Below are 22,464 nucleotides of genomic sequence, written 5' to 3' on the forward strand. Positions count from 1 at the left end.
GTTTTGTGGTTTATCATAATAATGTATGGTGAATATCGTTAGGTTGTTACGATTAAAAGGACTTGATGTAGTGTTGCTTTTGAGCATGCTCTTTCGGTCGTAGCGACCAATGTTTTCATAAGTTCGAATTGTCGTATTTATTTTTTGGTAGGCGGTAAGGTCATGATCGGTGAGCACTAATTGGTAGATCCCTATGAGTGGGCGTCACCCAACAGGGATGGGAGCGCTCGGGGGAGGTGGCCATTGGCCCCTCAATGGGGAGGCGGTCCCGTCTAAGGGCGGGTCGCCGGAAGTTAAGGAAAGGCGGTCAAGGCCCCTTCCTGTGTAGGAGGGGTTACAGCCCCCTCCTGAGGAATTTCCCGGGGCCAGGGTCATCTGCGACGGCAGATGCGGTAAGTTGTGTGGGGTGGGGGGAGGTCCACGATACCTTCTAGATACCACACACAAGTATTCGAACGACCTTTAAATGGCGTCGAGTCTTAAGTGCCCCCGACAAGTCAAGGGAAATTGTTAGTAGTTGCACTTGAGGTAAGCCTCTGTGCTGTCGCCCTTCCCAAGTGGGAGGGGTAAGTCTGGTTAGGGATCTTGACACCGGGTATGACCTTGCCGTTGGCCCTTAAACGTTAGGATGTACAATTTCAGTGTTTATAGAGAATGTTTTTGTAGGATGCTAGTTCGGCTAGGAGAACCTCTGTATTAGAAAATATGTTAAGATTAGCCAAACATCGCAATGTGATAATGAAATTGTACATAATATGAAACGTTTAATGTTTAATTTTTTGTTTTAATAAATACGGCCGCGGGAGGGTCACTCCCTCCCACATCCAAAAACTTAAAGAACTGTTTCCGGTTTCCCTCCTTGTGGGATTGTGTTGAGAGGGGGTGGCGGGTATCTCAGCCATATGGATGTTGGATACACATCCACCCTCTTGATGCACCATATGTGATATATTCTATAAATATACCCTGATAGTATGTTGTAGAGCGCCCATTAGACTGTTGGTATCCATTCTGTCAATTTAGGCGCTGGGATGATCTTGATCTTCGCAGCGGTGAGAATTTACTTGCACTGATGGGGATGTGCTCCGCAAGCAGCGATGCATGAAACTTTGCGGAAAGTCTCTAGTTTCTTTTTGTCCCGCTTCCCAAACAACATGTACAACTTCCAGAGGCACCACAACTGGCCCAAACGCTCTAGGAAGGACGGAACTCTCTCAGTAGCTGGGGGTGAAGTCCTTTTGTTCCTGGGACTTCTTAACAGGGAACCAGCTCAACTCAGGCCCTTGGAGATCTCTTCAAGCAAGGGGACAATGCACAAAGCAAAGTCCTTCCCCTCCCCTTGGCAGCAAAGCAACAGCAGGTCAGCCCACAAACACACAGCAGGACAGTCAAGTCAAGTCAAAAGGGTAAGTTTATTTAGATCGTAATCTTTAAACCATCACATCACACTTAATTGAGTTAAAATGTTTCCCAACAACAACAATTCATACAAATTTGTAGATAAAATCTCATTCCTTTTGTTTAGTTAATAAATATAAATGATCTTCCCCAAGATATGACATTTAAAACTGGGTGCACATATAATTGATTCCTCCAAATGATTTTTATCCTATTAAAGTTAATAAAAACAGTTAACTCTAGACAAGATTCTTTTTAAAACTCTAAAATCTATTTCTGGCTTATTATAAAACTCTGTACAATCTTTATAAATTTTCCAAGTGCAATTGCAATATCGATACTTGGGAGTTCTGTAAGTAGCTCAAGTGCTTTTCTCCTAGTTCTTATATCATATTTTATAAAGATTGGACGCAGCCAAAGTTTACGTTGATCTAAGATATTTACACAATCCAACAAAACGTGCACGGTATCTCCTTTTGTACCCAGCCTGCATTTACAATGTCCATTAAGGTCTAACATTTTGTTTTTTACTTCTTTATTTGATATCCATGGGTTAATCCCAATACGTAACCTTAAGATCTCCTGTCTAAACCACAGGTTTGGCAAGAGATCTAAGTACGGGAACCAGGTTTCCTTTGCCCATGCATTCATCATAAATGCCACTGATCTTTTCTTACCAAGATATTCCCTATCCATGCTTCTAGTGGCAACTTGTCCATTAATATTTAGGTCATATTTTGAGCACTCTATTATTAGGGAATCACGGCATATATCCACTTTTATATTTTCGCAGGCCTGAATCATTTTCTTCCTACACATTTTTGCCCATTTTAAGTTACTGTATTGTATTTCTTTCCGACACCAATGTGCAACTTTTTGGTCGTTTTCAAGGCGTTTCCAAAATCTAATTACTGCGCTTTGTGCTTGCACCCCCCAAGCTGTTGTCCCTAACTCTGTTCTTATGGCTTGCACCATTGCTGATGGGGGGGGGGATAAGAGATTTTTCAAGCATTTTCCTTCCTCTATGTCCCAGACTCCCTTACAGCTCAAAAAAAGAATTTCGGCTCCATAGAGTACTTGTGGTGGGATCATTGCATTGAAAGCTTTTAATATTGGTCGATGAGATTTATCCCCATAGTCCCGGTTAAACATTTTTAGACCAGCGATTGAGGTTTGGGCCTTCGCTTTTTGGGCTTCAAGGTGTGTTTGCCAATTTAATCTTTTGTCAAACCACACACCTAGATATCGGTATTGATTTACAGTTTTAATTTAAGATCCCCTAAAAACCAATTAAACTTGATCACTTTTTTCCCAAAACACAGAATTTTCGTCTTGTCTAGATTTACCTTTAAAAATAACTTTTTACAATATTCATTAAAAGAGTTCAATTTCCTTTAAAGGCCGAGTTCTGTTTGATCTACAATTACGAGATCATCTGCGTATAACAGACATGGCACCTTTTTGCCATTCATTCTTGGGCTGGCACTACCCTTCACTTCAAGACATTATGGTAATTCTGATAAAAATTTGGAGAATAGCTGGGGGGCCAGAACGCAGCCTTGTCTTAGTCCATTTTCAATAGGAATTTTTGGCGTCAATGACCCCTTAGTATCCTTAATCACTTGAGCCCAGTTGTCCCGCTGTAATTCTTTTAATACCGTCAACAGGTCTCGCAGGATATTTTTCTTTAATAATATTTCCTAGAGGCAGTCCCTATCCACAGAGTCAAATGTGGCTCGGGAATCCACGAAGCAGCAACAGAGTTTACCATTCTGCTCCGTCGACTTCCTTGCCATTGCCCATAATGCGAAGCAGTGATCTATCGTTGAATGTCCCTCTCTGAATCCTCCCTGTTCAATAGGTATTATTGAGTTCTCCTCAACCCAGTCATTTAGTCTATTTAGGACTAGTTTTGAGAAGACCTTTTCCCCTATATCAAGAAGGTTTATCAGTCTGTAATTTTGCGGGTCACCGGGGCTACCCTTTTTGTGGATAGGTCTAATTATTGCACCCTTCCAGTTTAATGGTACTTTTCCCTCTGTTAATATTAATTGAAAGGGGTGGGAAAAGAACTTTGCCCACCATTTTGTTTGGGACTTAAGAATTATCGCTGGAAGATTATCCGGCCCTGCAGCCCTGGTTAGATTCAGCTTCTTAATTATTCCTTCAACCAGGTCTTCTGTAAAGTTTAGTTTAAATTCATCTGAAATTTCCTGCCAACCTGGGGACACTCTAGCTCCTGAAGTTAATCTAGCTTCATATAGTTCCCTTATGTATTTGTCCCAGGCTGCCTCACTTACTACGCAAATCATGTCTCCAGCTGGGGGAGACGATACCGATTTTATCAATTTCCAAAATTGTCTCAAGTTCTTATCTTCAATTGATTCTAGCAGCTTGCCCCAGCATTTCTCTTTATACTCCCTTTTTGCATCGAGGACCATTTTTTTAAACTGTACTTTCAGAGAGATAATATGTTTTTTCCTATCTTGGTGGAATTTTTTCTTTTGTTTTCTAATTTCGGCCCTTTTTTGCTTGCTGGGCTTTTTTTGCTCCTTTTTTGCATTTCCCTTTCTTACGTCCCCCTTTGGAAGTGTTCCCATGGTTAATCAGACTCTCTTGGCTCTCTTCCCATGACCTGGATCCTGCCGGTACCTCACTCGTCTCAAGGCTATTTTCATACGTTCCCTTCCGTGCTTTCTGCCTAAGTTTGGGGCCCATATCCTTTTTTTGGGATTATACTAAGGGGGTTATTTGCTTTATCCCTTCTGGGCTCCCTGGATTCTTCTTGCTTTCCATTATGAGTGGGTGATACCCAGCTCGTACTTGAATGCTCCAACTTTAAACATACACTTCTCCACACACCTACTCACTTACCTCTGTTGTGCAATTGCCGAGGGTTGAATGATGTTCTCTTTTCTCCTCTGGCTGTCTTTTCCGGTTTTCTTTTCCGGTTTTTGCCCCTCAGCCCTAACCTGGGGCACTTGGGGGCTTTAGCAAGCTTTAACAGGCAGTGCGGTGTTTATCTCGGCAGGAGGCGCGGGGGAGTGAGTGTGGGTTGAATCCACTCACCCACTGCTTCTCCGTGCCGTTCCCAGCTTCGCCGCACGAGCGGCTCATGCAAGCCTCAATTGGCTTTTTCCTTTAATATTCCTTCTTGCATTATGCAAACCGCAGCGTCCGGCGTTTAACACAATAAATATTCCCTTTCCCGGGTCGCCCTGGTCCGCGCTGCTTGTTTGTCAGCGTGCGTCCTCCACATGCAGCGTTCAACTGTCTGGGCTGAGTACGGCTCCGAGCGGCTCCGGGTGGTCACTCCTCGTACCTCCTGTGCGATTCTACTCGGCAAGGCTTAACAGGGCAAGGCGTGGCTACAACAAGAGGTTCAGGAGGACAGTCCTTCCTCTTCAGTCTTCCAGCTTTCTCCTTGGCAGAGGTTCCTTCTTTATTCCAGGATGATATAATTTTCTGTAGTCTGGGGGCCTATACTTATACCCCCTTAAGGTCTTTGTTCCCTTTGTGCAGGAGGGCTCTGAGCCCGGTCTGAACAAGTTCTGGGTGTTCCTTGAGCACTTTGTTTTCCTGGCCTCTCCTTTACTTTCAGAGACAGGGCTAGAGTCGCCAGCCATCCAGCAGGAGGTGGAGCCAGCATTGTGGAAGGCAGGCACAGCCCTATTCAGGCCCAGGTGCTACCCCCTCCCACCATTCTAGATGCAGATGGAGCTATTCATTCCAGGGATGGCCCACTCAGCCTCTGGGAGCAACTCAGCCCCTGCCACTCACAAACCAGACATGGATAACCAAATACACTTACAATTTACTGAGGGAGCACTTGCACTTGGACTATGATCAGCAGTGTTAAAGTGCCCAAAGCATCTAAACCAGTAAAAACGAAATCCAGCACAGCGTCAAAAATACAGGAGGTAGGGGCACAAAGACAGGGGAACCTACTCCAAAGATGCCAGGTCTGACAGGTCTGACAATTGTGTACATCGACTTTTGGATGTGCAGAAAGAAGGAGTAACTGACACGCCCCACCCCCACTACATAGAGATCTTAAGCTCCAGTCACACAATAATTAAGAGATGAAAATAGTTTACGGCAGAAACAATGTGACATTGAAAGACAAGTAATTGAAAATGTGCACACAATCAGGATATATATCTTAGTAGTTGTATGTTTTATGTTCTTTCTGCTATTATGCTATTTTGAACTTATGACCAAGGCCACTTAACCATGTTAAGTGGCAGGGAAAACTAAATTATGTGGCAAAAAAAGCCAAATTGAGTGGCATAATGTGGCACATTTTATGATAGTAGAACTCCATTATTTTAGTATTTTTACACATTAACACTATCTTGGCAAAGGTTACACCTCGCTAGTACCCGTTTAACACCAAAATACTGCAAGAGGCGACTGAAAAGTGACCAGCTCTTTGTGAAGGTCTTTCCACTTTACAGCAACACCTGTTGCTGCATTTTTACTAACATTTGATCTGTTTGAACTAGAGCTTTTGTTAAAATCTAAAAATCATGCAGCAGATGATGGATTATGTGACAAATCCATAATTATGTGAAATATACTGCAGCCACAGAATCTCATATTTCCAGTGACTCTGCTTATGGCACTATAGTAAGCAAAAAAAACACTGGGAATATCAAAAGTTCTGACTTTTGTTGAGTAAAAAGACTTGTCAAGCCTCACTAATACAACACATTTACAGAATGGGAAGGAGCAGTGCACTGGCAACAAGTGCACCAGCAAAAATTCCATGGCAGCATTGGCAACATGTGATGCTGCTGTCCTGACTTCTGTCAATCTCCCGAGGTGCTTGCACCAATATAATTGGAAGAAACTTGAAGAACAGATACCCTACTTCGGAGCACCGGTGACTGTGCATTTATTCTCTCCTAACAAATTCACTCAAATTGTCACATGAATGGATGGAAATAAATTACAGTCCAGGCCACTGCATAATTTGCAGATTTTAACAAAAAGCCATCTTAAATGCATCAAATGTTACTAACAATGCAGTGACGTGTTACTGCACAGTGGAAGGCCCTTGGCAAAGATTTACTCGTCACCTTTCAGCTGCTTATTCCTGTAGTTGAATTTTAAACTTGTAATAAAGAGGTGAAATGTTCCTGAAGACAGTGATGAGTAAATAAAATTACAAAATAATAAAGTAATACTACCATGCATTATGATGCACAATTTAGTCAACCCTTTCAAATGGTTACCCCAGATTTCTTCATCCTTGTCTGGAACCCTATTTGTGGTCATGTTCTAACTCTGTACATTTTACCTCTGCTGAGCAGGGGATAAGTGCCTGTGATTCCCCTTTAAACATGGTTACATTGGCTTATTCCCAAATGACACATTTAGCTTGCCTATTAATCCCTAGTCTATGGTCTAGAAAACACACCTTTCGGGCCCTGGAAGTTACATGCCACTTGCCAAATATATCATAAGGCCATTGTAACCTGACTGCAGCAGTGTAAAATCTTCAGTGCAACCTTTTAAAAATAACTCTTTTTGACAGACAAATATATCCCTTTTAAATATGAAAAAGTCACCCCTTTGTAGGTCATGCAGCCCACAAGGAAGTGTGCATGGCATTTAAAAGTTTGACACATAAAATATTAATGTCGCCATGTCCTTACAGTAACAAAGCCCAGCCCCAAAAGCTATTTTCACTGTGGCAGGCGTGGCAGTCCTCTATAGAAATTTGTAATAAGTATAAAGGGAAAGTAATTTTTAGTCACTACATTTAACATGCCTGAAGCTCCTGCAGCCTAATTTGGATTAGCACTCCAGCATTTGCCCAGTCGATACTTAATCTTTAATGAGGTATAAAATTCCTTCCAGGAGCCAAACAATAGACACTCTGATAACCAGGCAACATGAATTGGCAGTGATGAGCCGTCTCAGCTTCTGCTGGCACAACAATGTCAAATTCTGCCTGAAAGGCCTGTCTAAGACAAATGTAAACAGCAGTACTGAGCCAGAGCAATGTATGAGCTCAGAAAGGCCTGTAGTTGCTAGAATGCACCTGTCTTAGAATGTAACTGTCAGGTGATTCAAATGACGTAAGCAGTTCTGTCTCCACTCCCACTTTGCTGACCAAGAGAGATTTGTCTGAGAATGTTAGTTAATAGCTATTCCTGTGTATGCCTGTGCCTTCTATTTGAGTCTCCATGCTTACTCAGCTACAAAGTGTGTATAAAAGGCCCCTGGTTTCTGTATTCCATGTACTACCTCCTACAGTGCCCAAGGGTGTTGTTTGATGAAGTCCCACTCATGAGTAATTAATAAACTTGTTATTTGATATTCCAGCTTCCGTGTCAATCTCTATTTTGTTGGTTTAAGGACCAGTGGACAGATAAGGGTGAACCCCTGAACCGGTGGGCCCCTAAAAAGGCTCATTGCAACACCAGCACCATCACAGTAGGCCTTAAATCACGCCTAGGGCCCAGTCTGCCATGAGCATTGACTACCATTGGCTCTTTGTGCCTTTTAGTGCAATTTTCACCTACAACTTTGACAACTGGTATCTCTGACTCTATTTATTTGATTTTTGTCATTGTGGTGTTATTTTCCTTATTCAATTTTACTCTATTTTTCCATCAATATACAAATTCTGAATTGTTGGCGTCACTGATCTGGACAACAACACACTATTTAAGTTTTAAATTAATGTGATGTTTTGGGACATTTTAAAAGGTGCATAACTCACATATACCACTGATATTACCTAAAGATGAACTCACAGCTGTTGAATTGGTAGTTTCCTTTTATTGGAAGTACTGAAAAACCCATTGCCACCTTCAGAATGGTGGTTCCAAAGGATAACGAAGATGGTGAATGATTCTAGACTCTTGAAAAGGTGATGAAGTACAGAGATGAGAGATGGAGGGTGAATAGAGGCGAGCGTAAGGATAGAAAAGATGAGTAAGATAAGGAAGGATAAGACAAACTAATGGTAAGGAAACAGGTGGATAAAATAAGAGTAAAGAAGTGAATAAAAGGGAAGAAAAGAGATATGATGGAGGTTTGATTAGTGAGGAGTAGGAGGTGATGAGATCAGGTGCAGAAGACGGTGTAAGAAGTTGATGAAAGAAGATGAAAAAGGAGTTTGAGGCTGTAGGATGGATGAAGGAGGGTATTAATGAGCAAATGAATGATGTGAATGGGGGTAAGCACGTGCTGTGATCAGAGGTGGTAAGAGGTGAGCAGAGGGACAGGAAATCAAAAGGGTGGAAGCAGAGGATGACACTTGCAGCAATGATGATAAAAGATTATAAAAGAAGGTGGCTATATACGAGGGTAATGGGCAAATGATAAGCGGTGAGGGAGGAGCCAGAGAAGGAGTGTGAAGTGGTAGAATAGGGGAGGAGGGGAGATTGATGAACAGGGAGTGTGATAAGTAAAGAGGGAGTGATGGAAATGGTAAAGACTGGTCGGCGACAGGAGAACAGGAACGAAGAGGAAGCATGCCAGTCACCATTTAGGAGCGACAGTTCAATTTTGAGGCAGTCACTTCAGCTGTACATTTTCTCTTTGCTCCATAAAAAGATAGATTCTGCTAAAAAGACACATGAAAATAGTGGTTGAGAAACTAGTTACCAAATTATGTGTTCAGTCATCAACCTCAGAAGATGTACTCTTAGTACAGTGGGCAGATAAGGGTAGAAACAGCCCACATTTGATATCTGGTTTGGTTTACTTTCTCAGGTTGCTGCCTTTGATTGCTCTTCCAATTGTTAATTTGCCTATTTAGTTGAGATACACATGCCCCATGTCTTTGTAAATCTTATATGTGCGTGCTGTATTATCCAGGTGTTGTTTAAAATGTGGAGAGCTACCAGTGAAGAACAGGGAGAGGGACATAGAAGTACCAGATTACACAAACCCATCCACCCATACAAGCGCAATGCAATACCTCATTCCTTTACACAAACTAAATCATTACCCCATAGGCAGCAGCAGTGAAGGTAAGGCAGGCAGAAGAGGGTGATGTGGAAAGTCCAGGCTGAGGTGGTGAGAGAGAACGGTGAGGGGATGAGAAAGAAGGGAGAGAGGGGAAGGTGAAGCAGAGTGACTAAAGAGTAATAGGGTGGGGGCTGAGGCAGGAGGGAGAATAATGAGAAAAAAGGAGGCTGGTGAGGGGGAGAGATGGAGGGCGAGTTGGAAAGACAGAAGAGAGTGAACAAGAGTCAGAGGACGACAAGGAACAGAAAAAGGTCAAGGAAGAGACAAAAGGGCCAGGAAGAGAGAGAAGGGAGAGGTGGAGAGAGAGTAAGCTTGCACGCAGTGAGAGGATGGTGAGGTCCAGATGGAGGGAAAGTAGGATAAGACAGAAAGAAAGGTGGGTGAGGTGAGACAATTATAAGGGTGAAATAAAGAAAGAGATGGGCAGAAACAGATGGATAAGGTAGAGAGAGTGCAGGATGATGTGAAGAGAGAAAAGCGATGTGGTCGGAAGTAGACACTGAAGTGACAGGCACAGCAAGGTGAAGTGGAGAGAAAGGAGGGTGAAGTAGGGAAAGAGGAGACAGAGACAAACAGAAAGAAGAGCGAGGTAGAGAAAGGAGAAAAGAGCAAGCCCACAAGTTTAAACCACTGGAAATACACAGTTAAAACTAGTACACACAACCTGGCAGTAGGTATGGTATGTATTTCATACCAGTACAAGACCAGCTCTCAGACACCTGGGAGACTCTGGACAGCTCCACTCAAGTTCAAGTTTCAAGTTTCTTTATTGCATTGATTAATTAAAATCTTAGCAGTCGACACATCAGTATAAAATGTATAAAAGAATACATATATAGCATGATTTCATATTTCCTTAAAAACGTGGTGGATATGTTTTAAAATCGAACAGTTGACTGGTTAAAAATACATACAATATATTTGCGGTAGAGGTGTGAAGTTTGAGTGAGGGCTGTGGGTGAGTCCCGGTCTGGGGGCGACGCCAGTGTCCATAGATCTGATGGTCTATTATGTGGTTGTGAACGATTGGACTTAGAGTCGGAGCGTGGTGGGAGTCAGGGAGAGTTACCGGACAAAAGGGCTTGGGCGTGCGCAATTATGCTCAGGCTGCGATGAAAAGTTTTGTTTGGGCAGTTTTCATGAAGCGGACGAAACTGCAGGTTAATTTAACGTTGGCCCCGCTGAAGCACGCCTTCACTGCCTGTCTGCAAGGCCTGATATGCATTTAATTTATATGCGGTTTTAACAGCTCTCTCCTCTCCCGGTCTAGGAACTTGCATATGCATAGGAGATGCAGCATATCTTCTTTAGTTTCGCCACATGATCTGCATAGTGTAGATGCGAATGTACGTTTCCAGGGGGGCATGTGGGGTTTGACAGGTAAAATCCCCATCCTCAGTGCCAAGAAGCCTTCCTTTAATGGTCCTGAAAAGCTGGTGCCGAAATACGGTTGTGGTGAGCATTTTAGGTAGCTTTGTATCACGAACCAGCTGTGGGCCCTCTTATTTAGGCATTCTTTATCGTTTTCGGTAAAGACAAGCTTTGTCGACTTCTTTACCAGATTTTTGACATTGTTGAATGGAAGTCCTGACTCCCAAATGATCTCCAGGGCTAACATGCTAATCCCTGATTGAAGGTAGGCTTTGGCCGGTGAGGTGTTCTTCCTTGATATTTCCTTCCATAGGAATGAGTTCAGTGAGCCCGCCTCTGCGCTCTTTATTTTATACCAGCTTTTTACATGCGGCCTTACTGCTTATTCTCTGGTTTACTGTTGCAAATTTGAATCTTAATTGGGCTGGGGAGGTATATTTAGGAAGCTTTAGCAACCGTTTTATTCAGGGTTTCTTCATCCATCCCTCGCATGGCCTCACTGACGTATGTGAGCGTTGGTAGCAGCTTTGCATGAAGCACTTCAAGCAGCGGGAGCAGGTTTGGTCCTGCTATTTTGCTTTTAAGATTTTTCAAGGTGATTGCTAGGAAGGTTCCTCGTCTCTGAATCGTCTCTTTTTGTTGGTCGTATGACCCATTCTTGTCAAAAATAATCCCTAGATATTTATAGTCTTGGACGACTTCAAGTTCTCCCTTGCCCAGCTGCCATTTCAGTCGCTTTTTTGAATTGCGCTGGTTTAGCACCATTATTTTCGACTTTTCTAGGTTGATTTCTAACCCGTTTTTGAGGTGAAGTTGTTTGTGGTGTGGAGCAAGTGTTGTAAGCTGACTGGTGTTTGGCTGATTAAGATCAAGTCGTCGGCATACAGTACGTTTGAAAGAGGGAGGCCTCCCAGTTTTGGTGATCAGCCACGAAGAGGTTAAATAGGGTGGGAGCCAAAACGCAGTCCTGCTTTAAACCTCTGGAGGTTGGGATCCACCTGGATATGATTGTGCCACTCACCAGTTTAATTTGGACCCATGTCTCGGAGTGTAGGAGGATGAGTTAATTCAGGAGGGCGGGAGGTATTTCCCATTGTGCTAGCTTTGACCATAGTTTTCCTCGATCTATGCTGTCGAAGGCGGCTTTGTAGTCGATGAAGCAGACAAATAATGATTTTCTTGCTGCTTTTGTGAAGTCGGCTAAAAGAGAAAGAGCCAGGATGTTTGTGGTGGTTCCGAGGTTTTCCTGGAACCCGGTTTGGTTAATTGGGATTAGGGACTTTTCCCTTGCCCATTCCCGGAGTTCGGCCAGGATAAGGCCCGTGTAGTACTTGGCCTCGATGTCAATAAGAGCGATGAGCCTGTAGTTGTATGGGTCGCTCTTACAGCCTTTTTTGTAAATAGGCGAGATGATGAAGCCTTTCCAGGATTCTGGGAATGTTCCTGTTATGGTGATGTTGTTAAAGAGCGGTAGTAATGACCAGCATAACGAAAAAGCTGATGGTGAGAACCTAGAAATACTAACAGGCGTAATAACAGCTTTATGATAGATAAAAAAGAGTGATTGAGTAATGCGTGCAGCAATTTAAACAATTTGGACCATAAACGATCCCATACATCAACAGGTAAAGAAACAGATAAGTCAGTTTCCCAGACATTCTCAATAGGTGACTTAGATCTATCAATAACATTTGATAACAAAAGTTTATAAACAAGGGCAGCTTTAGGTTGTTGTAGGGAAAATAAAGGATAAAGGGGAGTAGAGAGAGAGAAAGACGGTAAAGTATCAGGAGCAGATATAGTGAACTAGTAAGATTGTATGGCAGTAGGTATATTGGTATATTCTGAAAGATAAGTTATGGGTAAGTGATATAAAGTTTGCAAGTCATGGAAAGGGATAAGAGAAATATTCGAAAAAAATTGATGGACAAATAAAATGTTCTTTTCACTTAAACATCTTTTATATGAATGTTCTTCTGTTTTATCCTTTTGGAATTCTGTTTGGAATGTTTGCATGCAAATTTTTAATTGCTCATCCTCAATATCATTTTTGAACGTGTTTCTTGGTTCTGTTTCACCTGATATCGATATTAAACCTTCTAATGCTAGACTGCTTGATCTTTTTTTATTGCTGTGGCTTTTAAGGTAATTTTATCTTGTTGGAAAGATAACTCCAAATTATCTGTAATTTCCTGGTGGAATTTCATATGTGATGAGCATAGGATTGCTATTGCTTCATCCTCCTCTGTGTCCCTAAAAATTAAATCTGATCTTCTTTGGCTTCCTTTTACTTCCTATCTCTCATCTAAATCTCCTATTTGATTACATTGTTCTCTTTTCCTTCACTACATATCTTCTCCTTATTCCTATCATAGATCCCTCGTTTTCTTTTTCCTTTGCTTGCCTCTTCTCCTTTTCTTTTCTTCCTCCCTTTCTTCTCCATCCAGTCTTTTCTTTCCTTTTCCTATACTCTTTCTTTGTTTTACTTTTTATTTCACATATGCCTTATGTTTTATATCATTTATGGTTTTTTCACTTATCCACTATAAGGCTTTGTATTGTGCTTCTTAAAACCTAATAAAAATTTCTTAAACTGAAAAAAAAAGAGCGGTAGTAAGGTGCCAGACCAGTACTTTCGGTCTTGTTTGTATAACATTGGTGGCAGGCCCTTTGACCCAGGGGCACCCTCTTGATGACTTTGCTGGATTCTTCCCTCAATTGTTTTTAGAGAGGAGCTAGGTGGTAGGTTATTCCTGTAAAAGGGGGGGGGGGGGGCAGAGCTAATGCAACATTAAGCTCAGTTGGTTTTTTCAAATTGCTTTGGGGGTCTGCGTTGAAATAGGTTTGCAGGTGGATTGTCCAAACGTCCTCCGTTATATGTGAGTTGATCCTGGGTGCCGATGGGTTTTCAATGCTCTTGACCGTTTGCCAGAATCTAGCACTATCATTCGTTTTGGCATCGTGAAGTAGTTTGGCCCAGAGTGATTCTGTGTGGTCCTTTTTTGCGTGCCAAATTATTTTCATTTTCCTTGTTTGGAGTTTTCTTAGTGCATCTACAGTGCCGGCAGTTGAGCTGTTTTGGCAGATAGAGCGGATTACTCTATTTATATCACTCCTTAGTTGTCTTAATTCGGCGTGCTGGCTTGATGACAAGTGGGTGCACTGGCTTGTTCCCGCCCAGATGTTTTGTTTTAGTTGGGGCTCTTTTTGCGCTGGTTGGGTAACGGCCGGTGGGACTGGTTGGCCCAGAGCTTTGGAGAAGATTTCCCATGCGTGGACAGTGCTTCCATCGATGAGTTTGATTTCTTCCCACAATGTTTTTGCAGTGACTGATAGCTTTTCTGGGTCGCGTATTTTACATCGAATTCTCTTGTGTTGGTATCTCGTGGTTTGGTGGAGTTCTGGGTTTGCGTATGTTATGGCGGTACCCTGGATGCCAAGAGTAAGCTCTTGGAGTTGATGGTCGCTGTAGTCGGATACCCCAATCCTGAAGTCTTTTACTAAGCCAAGAAGTGGGAGGGCGAGGAAGGTATAGTCGATTGCAGTCTTAACTGAGTTTCTGTGGAAAGTTGGGGCTTGAGGTCTGTCCCCTGGCATGCGACCCTTTAGTGCTACCATTGAGAGACTTTCCAGTTCTCTATGCAAATCCTTCGAGATTTTTGTTGGTTTGCCCCACTTATAGTTGTCTTGGGAGGCGATCCCCCATGCTCGATGTTTTTCGTCTTCTGGGTTGCAGTCGTCCGTTTCCTCCCCTAGGAACATGTTGAAATCTCCTGTTAGGATGTAGCTCGAACTTTCGTCCTCCGTTATTAGCTGGGTAAGTTTGAGTATCAGCTGCCTTGCACCGGTCCTCTTGCTCTGGGGGTGAATCTAGACGTTTACCAGAGTTATGTGTTGTTGGTTGCTTCAGCCCCGTGTTTCAAATTGGATTGCCATTATTTCAAGGGATGTAGTGTTTTTGCTCGTGCATTCTTTGCCTGCAGTTATGGCTTCAATCGAGGCGTAGACGGTTAGTCCTCCTTTGCGGTGACCGTAGTTCGATTGTCGGGCTCCGGGGAGATGATAGGTCTTGTAGCCTTGGTGATGTGAGGGGTCCTCCAGCCAGGTTTCCTGTAGGAGAACTAGGTCAAATTTTTGAAAGTATGACAATAGTGAGGGGTCGTTGATTTTGGTCCCGAGGCCATTGATGTTCCATGAGTTTTAATTTCCTTTCCTTGTTTCCCTGTTCAAGGTTAGGTCATGGATTGTCAGTTCTTAAATTTATAGTTTTGGATATCCAAGACCAGTCGGTTGGGGGGTGGATTTCTTCTGGCCACCTTCCCCTCCTAGTTGTGGGGCTGGGTCCGTCAGGGCCTGTGACCGAGGTGCTGCAGGCTCCCTTGAGGATTGAGCTGATTTGATTGCGTTCGGTCCGGCTGCTTAGTGGCCTCTTGTTGGAATCAAGTTGGTGTTGGAGCAGCGGGGTCGGGTACCCAACTGGTCGGTGCTGGTACACTCGGATCCCCCCTCCTTCTAGTTGTAAATCTTCACTGAGGATTCTTTCTGCTAGCTCGGGTGTTGCCCATTCGGTCTTGGTAACCTCTTGGTCCGAGAGATGCTTAAAGGTTTCAAATTCTACTGACAGCAGGTCTTGGGTTTTAATCCCGGCTTCTGGGTGCTTTTAGAATTTGGAGAATATTGCCACGATTTAGGATGTCCCTTCTGCCTTTGGACTTGTATTCTGGGACGATCAGAATTGTCTGTGAGGTTGCTTGTTGACATTGGTTTACTGGATTGCTGCTGCCTAAGTGCTTGCGGCCTTGCTCTTCGGTCTGGAGTTTCTTTTGGGTTTTTTTTGTTTTGTTTTCGTTTCTGTGGGTTCGCTCCCTGTGGTAAAGTTGATCTGCAATGTTCGATAAGGGAGTTGGGATTGTTTCGGTTGTTGCTACTGAATTTGGTTGTACGGTTGAGAGTTGATGTTGGTTAGTGTCATATACTGGAGGGGGTCTGCCTGTTTTTGGATCGTCGCTTCCGTATGTACTAGGCTTTTGGCTGCAAGTCGCTTTTTCCTGAAGATGTATTAGGTATTGATTGTGATCCTTGGGGGAGTCCTCTACTACTCGTACTGGGCTTCTTGATGTCTGGGTGCTGGTTAAGCCTTGGTCCAGCTGTTTGCTTTTTGGCGTGCTGAATTCTTTAAGATCCTGCAGAAGGCCATTCTGGGGGTTTGGTGTGATTTGGAAGTATGATTTTATAGGTGAATTCTTGTACCTCCCTTTCCTCCTTTGTTTCCTTCGCTGCTTGGAGAATTGTCCTTTGTTCTGCTCAGCTTTGCCTTCTAAAGTTGTAGCTTCCTGCGTTTTTGGCTGGCTGGTGGTTACTGCCGTTGATTTCAGATGCTTAACCTCAACACTCCTTGGCGGTTTTGGAGGAGGCGATTTGGATGCTTTGTAGGAAATTTTCATTCCGGTTTCCAGGTCTTGGCCAGCCTCTTGGGGGGTTTGGACCATCAGGTGTGTTACTTCTTCCTTTGTTCTTTTCCCTTGACCTTTGCTGAGGCTAAGAGAGTTGCAGGTGATGGGTGGATTGAGGTCTTGGGTGGCTGATTCTTGCACCCCTTTGTGTGTCCTCGTCTTGGTGCCGATTTGGGTGTTGGCTGCTGGTCCTCTGATGCTGATATTCGCGCTGTCAGTCTCGGACTTCAAACTGGAGCCTATGGTTTTCAGGTTGGTGAGGAGGTCACTCATCACTGTGGGTAGTGTGGCGATTTTTTCCAACATTAGTTGGCAGGTACAGCTTGTTGAAATTACATTTGCATCCTGTTGGGCCCTTTTGATAAAGTTGTTCATATCTGAGAGCTTGCTGTCAATGCTGGTAACGTGTAATGCAGGACAATTGAGAAGGGTAAGCTGGATATCCACTTTGTCAGAGTGGGATTCCAGAGCTTTGGTGGAGAGTTGCATGGTGTTTAAAAGGGAGGCCCATATTCCTGATTCGCTTGGCTGAGTGTTTACGTCAGCCTTTTTGGAAGTAATTCACGATCCTTGTGGAGACGCTGCCTTCTTTTCCTCAGATGTGTAAGTGGTAACAAGATTTTCCCATTCTTCCTTTGTGAGGGAAGCGAGATTGGTACCTCGAGAGTTGTGTCGTCTGGATCGCCCTCCGTGTTGGTCGTTGTAGGGAAATGCTTGGTTAAGGGTGCTTCAGGGTGGGGTTCCTCCGGAGTGGACTTTGAGAGCTTGTAATTTGAGCTGTTTCGGATGGGTAAATGGTTCGCTATCGGCTTTGTGAAGGCAATATCTTTCTTGTTGTCTTTACGTTTCTGATTGTGATTGTACTTATTGGATTCGTGGTTGCAATCAATGGGGTTGAAAAAATAGGATTTCATAGGTTGTAGGTGAATTAGCTGTCTGGTTACCTTTGTATCGGTTTTGTCTTCAGGTGGGAAAGTCGTGACGCCTGTGAAGTGGAATACGTCTGACACTGTGGGAGAAAAAGGAGGGGATCCTATGACTAGAGGGAGGCTTGTATGCTGGCGATGAAGTACTGTAATTTTAGGCTCTTAGGGGATCCCAGATGGATCTGCTGGTAATTCCATTTCGTTTACTTGGGGAGACTGGGGAGCTGGTAAAGCTGGTAAAGCTGATGAAAGCGTGGTCTCGTCGCTTGGCGGGGCCTCTTCTGGGGCACCCACTGTAGTTATTTCAGAGTTGATTATGGGGGGTGCAGTAAATGTCAATGGTTCCGTTACGTCTTTTGGGGACTCTGCATTTGACTTAGTCGGCGTGTTTGAGGGGCTGTGTCTTCTCTCCCCTGGTTCGGTTGATAGGATGGACAGGCCGGTGTCAATGTCGGATAGGGCCGGTGAGGCTAAGAGGTATCTGGAGGCGCCTTCTGATAGCTGGGAGTGTAACGGGGAGGGGAGATTCGGTTGGTTGCTGGTGTTAAGATGGAGTAACGCACCTGCGTCTTTAATGAAGGAAAATTTGGAATGAATTTTAAGTTGAAATGTTTTTTTCCCCTGGGGCGCAGGTTGCTTCCAAGTAGTCCCTTTTCCTACCTCTCTTGAGTCTTGAGCTAGGTCTACTAGCAGGATGTCTGGCGTTCCTGGGTTGGCGGCGGTGGCCATACGAGAGGCATTTTCCCATCAAGTCAGGGTGGTCGGAGTGATCAGGGTTTGGTATTGTTCTCAAATGGCTCGTTTGGAACCTTCGAGTTCTTTATTTTCTTTTTCCTAGTGTTGGTAGTGGAAGCTGTGACTCGCCTCACCCTGCCAGACCTCATTGTCGGCTTTGCACCCTGTGGGATGGGGTAGGTTGGGGTACTTGGCAGGTTTCGGGTAATTCGTCCTTTGCGTCCTTTGCTGCCTTTTTTCCCTAATAATTGTAATTTTAGGCTCTAAGGGGATCCCGGATGGATCTGCTGGTAATTCCATTTCGTTTACTTGGGGAGACTGGGGAGCTGGTAAAGCTGGTAAAGCTGATGAAAGCGTGGTCTCGTCGCTTGGCGGGGCCTCTTCTGGGGCACCCACTGTAGCTATTTCAGAGTTGATTATGGGGGGTGCAGTAAATGTCAATGGTCCCGTTACGTCTTTTGGGGACTCTGAATTTGACTTAGTCGGCGTGTTTGAGGGGCTGTGTCTTCTCTCCCCTGGTTCTGTTGATAGGATGGACAGGCCGGTGTCAATGTCGGATAGGGCCGGTGAGGCTAAGAGGTATCCGGAGGCGCCTTCTGATAGCTGGGAGTGTAACGGGGAGGGGAGATTCGGTTAGTTGCTGGTGTTAAGATGGAGTAACGCACCTGCGTCTTTAATGAAGGAAAATTTGGAATGAATTTTAAGTTGAAATGTTTTTTTCCCCTGGGGCGCAGGTTGCTTCCAAGTAGTCCCTTTTCCTACCTCTCTTGAGTCTTGAGCTAGGTCTACTAGCAGGATGTCTGGCGTTCCTGGGTTGGTGGCCATAAAAACCTTTAAAGCCATAAAAACCTTTCTGTTTTAGCTGCCCCTTCTAGTTTTTGTCTGTTTTGCTGTATTATTAAACTCAAATGGCCCCTTCTAGTTTTCTGCTTGTTCCTGGTGTGTTATGTTCCTCCTTGTCAATGCGCCAGGACGCTCCTTAGCTGGAGTAGCTGTGCGCACAACAAATAACAATAACATAACATAACATAACAATAGTTTTCCTGGGAGTTGGTATTTGTTTTCAACGTTGCGCCTTCTCCCGGTTGGCAATGGATTGGCGGTTTTGGCGGTGATGCTGATGCCGTCAGTTTTGGATTGGTTGTTGGTGACTGTTGTAGGCTGCTGACAGAATTTTAAGCAGTTAGGCTGTTGGAGGCTGCTGACAGAATTTTAAGCAGCCAGGCACAACGTTTGGGACAACTTTGGGTTCTTTGTGTTGCCTTACGGTGGACTACCTTTGTCTTTCTTTCTCATTGGGGTTTGAGAGGTCTTTATTTTGGCGGGTGGGTCACTAAAGACGGTTGACGGTTGAAGATGGTTAAGGGCTGCCTGCCTCTCTGGATGTTGGTTGCCTGGTCTCTTGGACCGCACTCCTTTACGCCTTACAGGTGGGCGGGGCGGGGGGGGAGCTAGGAGCAAGGAGAAAGAAGCAGAGTACAACGGGCGGGTGCCCCACCGCCACCCTCTTTTACCATATTTCAGCCCAGGTGTTTCAGCCCAGGTGGTTCTTCCACGGCTCCCCCTCGCAGCTCCTCACCTCGCCTCCCTCGCGAAACTGCACGATACGGCGTGAGGAGTTCAGGATTTCTGGAGGTTGCCGGTCGCGGCTCTTTGCTCGCAGCGCGCGGCTCTCCCCCCGCGGTGCTCCCGTCTTCATCACTGTCTCAGCCGCTGCCACCCTCGCGGCGGAGGGGGAGGAAGGGGGAGGGGAGGTCGGAGTTGCACGTGGTTAGTAGAGCGGAGAGAGCTGCTTGCATGGCTCCTCCGCGGCGTTGCTCTCTCTGAATCTCGGTCTGGCACTGCTCTGCTCAACGACGCCACCTTGGCCGAGTTAAAGGAATCCAAAAACAGCTCCACTCATCTTTGTGGCCTATCCATCCTTCTTTATGGCCCTCCCAGATCCAGAATCCTGGAGCCAGGTCTGAACCTCCCAGTGTCTTATAACAAATAAATTGAATCTGAGCATGTGCTCTGGTGCTCAAGCCTTGGGCTGAATTCGTACTATAGAAAACTGCAAAAAAATTACATATTTCTGATTGGCCAATAAATAAGCTTCATACGTAGACCACTTTGACAGATCCTCAAAATCTTGCCTTAGGGTCCATTTTCATTCACTGGAACACAGAGCTTTGAAGATATTTTGTCAACAACCGTGCTTTTTCAGAAGCTGCCGATACCACACAGAATTTGCTTAATGCTTACATTACATGGTGTAAATGAGAGTGGCTGCAGCTCTGACCCTCAAAATAAATCAAATTTCGTTGCGCGCGCTGCTTCGCATTTGGCAATGCAGTGCGCGCAACAAAATTAGTTTTATTTATTTATATGTTTACTTACCTCTAATCAGCCATAATCTGTAGTTTACTACCCATCACCCTGCCCCTCCCCCGCCCCACGTCAGCACCCAGCAGCGCTCCCACCAGGCCCGGACTGGCCATTGTGGGCACCGGGCAATCCCCCGATGCGCCGCAAGGGTGGGGGCCGGTTTTGGGCCCAGGGGGCCATTTTTGTTACACGGCCGTTTTTGCAGCATAGCTGCAAAATCGGCCCCTGTAACAAATCGGCCGAAAACCGGCCCGATTAAGAGCTCGGCCACACCCCCAGGGGGCCGGCGAGCACTTTGCCAGGGCCGGTTTTGGTTCTCAGTCCGGCCCTGGCTCCCACCACAGGCCGCTACTGATACCATACCGTTTACGGTGTGGAGGTATGATTCCAACATGTTTGATACCAAGCATGACAGGGATCGTTACAGCCAGTTTAGAGATGTTCATCCCATAATGATGCAAGGCCACTCTATGTACCGTAATGGCTAATGCACTGACAACCCCGGAGAATGGACCTCAAAGGTTGAAGGTGTCCTGTTCATTCAGGGGCACTCTCACATTTAGAACCAAGCACCCTGCCTTTGTGACTGAAAGGCCTACTAGAGGTGTGACTCAGAGGTTTTAAGTCCAGTGATGTTAGAAATAAGGGAACTCATATCTTTGTGAGAGGTGCAAGCACCAACTCACTCAGACTGCAATGGCAGGCCTATAGTCAGAGTTCTGAGGGTCCCCTATGGGTGGCATAATACCTGCTTCAGCCCGAGGGGGAACCCTGGTGGACCTAGGTTGTAGGTACCTTAGTACCCTATAGCAGGGACTTTCTACAGTACATCAGCAGCCAATTAGGAATGTACCAAGAAAACTCACCATAGCCAAATTAGGGAGGAAGTACAGTGACTGGGGTCCTAATTAGCAAGATCCTAGTCAGACTAGTCAGAAAAACAGTATGACACCAGCAAAAAGTGGGGGTAGCTATGAAAGCAGATCCCACTTTACTACGGTGAGGAATCTGCAGGTTGAAGTATCCATCAAAAGAAAAAGTTACTAACCTTTGATAACGATCTTTCTGATGGTCACTTTCTCTATCTGCAGATTCCTCACTGGTTTTGCCCATTTCCCCATTCTGAATTATGGTTGTAAGCCATTGGTATTAATACAGTTCCAGGTTAGTTTGCTGCCCCGCACATCCACTCTTGATTTGTCGTTTCTCTCATCTCTGCCTGTAAGGCCTGAGGTGGACAAGGGCGGGATGGTGCTATATGACTCTAATGACTGCACACCTGTGTAGTGAGATGGAGCCGGCGACACCTGCAGGCAGAAGATAAATATGAAGGAAGTTTCCAGATTCAGTCTAGCACCTGGGGATGATCAGAAGGTGAGGGATCTGCAAGCAGATATATTATCCACCAGAAACGTTGTTACTGAGATTAGTAACTTTTTATCCTTCAACTTGCATTGCTATTACAACAACACATTAACTTTCGAGATTAAGCGTTGCATAACAAACGGTTAAAATACATTAGTTTTATGTTAGCCATATGAAAAAACTTAGTGTTAGTTTTCATTCACAAAAAGGTTAAAAGTAACACAAACATTAGTATATCACTGCTTACAAAGAGCCTATGAGCCCCTTATAGAATCCCTGCAAGGACTGCAAATATACCACACATCCATGAGCAAAAGTCACAAATACAACGAAATCTACTTAACTGAGTCCAGGTCTGGATGCCACAGGTCACATATAAAGTGACATTCATAAAGTAGAGGAACACTATCAAAATGCCACATAAAATCCTTGAGAAACGTATTAAGAGGTTTCTGAATTTGCAAACTATCTATCCCAACATCCATGATCTCATTTCAAAATGTGGAAGGGGAAAGCAATATAAACACTTATTTCCCAAAATATATAGGTATGGTGCTTAAAACGGTTTTCAATGGAAGCAACTAAGAGATAAGGGGGACCTGTGAGACTTAAATTAAAATAGGAGGATGGCTGAAGAATATGCACAAAAGCACTTCTAAGGTAAAAGGGTGGCGATGGGTGGGAAAACATATAATATCACAATGTAATAAGCAATTAGAGTATCTATCATGCATTAGAAAATGATGAAAGATCACAAGCTTTTTCTACATTAAATGTATTCCTATGTTAGGATTTAGAGGCATTCAACACTATTTACATTGATCTGGCAATACACATTTCAAACCTTATTTTGAGATATC

At 44.3% G+C, this 22,464-nt stretch overlaps 1 protein-coding gene across 2 annotated transcripts in view; it reads right to left on the minus strand.

Moving 5' to 3' along the window:
- Window positions 1-22,464, minus strand: part of MAPT (microtubule associated protein tau) — a 1,161,691-nt gene that overhangs the window by 344,442 nt on the left and 794,785 nt on the right. The window lies entirely within an intron of this gene.

Source organism: Lissotriton vulgaris, chromosome 5 (assembly GCF_964263255.1).
Source record: "Lissotriton vulgaris chromosome 5, aLisVul1.2, whole genome shotgun sequence".
NCBI classification, from domain to species: Eukaryota; Metazoa; Chordata; class Amphibia; order Caudata; family Salamandridae; genus Lissotriton; species Lissotriton vulgaris.